This window comes from Sinocyclocheilus anshuiensis, unplaced genomic scaffold, assembly GCF_001515605.1.
Source record: "Sinocyclocheilus anshuiensis isolate Anshui unplaced genomic scaffold, SAMN03320099.WGS_v1.1 scaffold827, whole genome shotgun sequence".
NCBI classification, from domain to species: domain Eukaryota; kingdom Metazoa; phylum Chordata; class Actinopteri; order Cypriniformes; family Cyprinidae; genus Sinocyclocheilus; species Sinocyclocheilus anshuiensis.
This window is the reverse complement of record NW_015542371.1, coordinates 178718-179672: the sequence shown is the minus strand read 5'-3', so window position 1 is coordinate 179672 and position 955 is coordinate 178718. Positions and strand designations below refer to the sequence as shown.

Here is a 955-nt window from a genome sequence, read left to right as displayed (position 1 = left end):
CAAAAGATGCACTTTTTCACTGGAGGAAGCCTTATTATGGATTATGGACTCATATTTTGACCAGAAGTGAAAGTATAAAGTTAAAATGTCTAAATGATTGATTTGTTTCATATAAACCCATTTTCACTTCACGAGACGTTAACTGATGGACTGGAGTAGTGTGGATTACTTGTGGTGTTTTTATCAGCTGTTTGGACTCTCATTCTGACGGCACCCATTCATTCCAGAGGATCCACTGGTGAGCTTGTGATGCTAAATTTCTCCAAATCTGTTCCAAAGAAGAAACAAACTCATCTACATGTTGGATGGCCTGAGGGTGAGTACATTTTCTTCAAATTTTCATTTTGGGGTGAACTATTCCTTTAAGGCAAGACACTATGAATGTGAATGGACTTTGTTGAATGGGGTGAATGGAGTAAAATTTTTAACTAATAGATATAACCAAACTTTCCCCAGTTGCTTAATCGCAATTGTTTTGTATTGTGTATTTTCGGAAATATTATGTTTAAATATGCAACTGAGGGATTAATTGATTAAATATGCAGTAATTTACAGACGTTTCCCTATGATCACTATGATCACTGGATAAACCCAGGTTCAAAATTCTTGCTTTATTTTGCTGACATCTTGGAGGTTACTGAGGGTACTGAGGGAATTTTTAGATATCTCTTTTTATCACTCCATAAATGAGAAAAGTCTGTAAACAGCCAGAAAAAAAAAAATCATCATGACATGTTTTAATCATAACATAAAATCACACACACATACAAAGTAGTTCAAATGCAAAACTCGAAATCTTACAATTCTGAAATCTTACAATTCTGTTTATCTAAAAAAAAAAATTTTTGGATTAAATATTCAATTTCAATTAATTTTTTAGGAATAATAAATTATATATATATATATGTGTGTGTGTGTGTATGTGTGTGTGTGTGTGTGTGTGTGTGTGCATGTT

The 955-nt window shown here is 32.7% G+C and overlaps 1 protein-coding gene across 1 annotated transcript in view; it reads right to left on the bottom strand.

Moving 5' to 3' along the window:
- The window catches only part of LOC107692231 (homer protein homolog 3-like), a 30503-nt gene that overhangs the window by 10995 nt on the left and 18553 nt on the right, over nucleotides 1-955 (bottom strand). The gene's annotated exons all lie outside the window — the stretch shown is intronic.